Raw genomic sequence first — 703 nt, forward strand, 5'->3', positions numbered from 1 at the left:
AAACATCGACCCTAAGCATTAACTAGAGATTCAGTGAGAAGCCCTCACCTGAAAGTTCTCCAGAATGATCAACTAGTGCTTCCTCGCACTCAAAGTGTTGGTCCTCGGAGAAATCCTCAAAAGCACCTTTACAACAAAATCACAGAATACTATAAGAATCTATCGGAAACTAAGTTATCGATACTTACTAAGGTTACTCGAAGTAATCTATACTCTAAGGTACGATAATCTAGCGCGAAAGGACAAGTTTTCGGAAAAAGGAAATTTCTTCCTCCCCCTTAATAGGGCTCGGCCACTTTGGCTAATTATGGGGCTCGATTTTTCTTCGATCAAACTTGGTTCCTATGCTTTCATAAGCCGTAACTAAGGGTATTCTGAACTCGGAAAAATTATCGGATCAAAAACTGTCGCAGGGGTATTTTGGTCATGATTTTTAACTTAGGATTTTCAAAACTGAAATCTCAAAAATAAAATTTTGCAGGGACGTCACTAACGACGTTTATGACAACTAATCCTACTAGCACTAAGCTAAGGCGATAGTTTTCAGCCTAAAGGTTGGAACTTTACTAAAAAACTACATAAATGGGTATTTTAGGCTAGAATTGATTCCGGCGGAATTCCGGCGACATAACGGAAAATCTAATCCGGCAGAAGTGATCTTGGGCACATATAGAAGAGGTTTAGAATCAGAAATGAAAGATTC

The sequence above is a fragment of the Lotus japonicus genome, chromosome 2, assembly GCF_012489685.1.
Source record: "Lotus japonicus ecotype B-129 chromosome 2, LjGifu_v1.2".
Lineage (NCBI taxonomy): Eukaryota > Viridiplantae > Streptophyta > Magnoliopsida > Fabales > Fabaceae > Lotus > Lotus japonicus.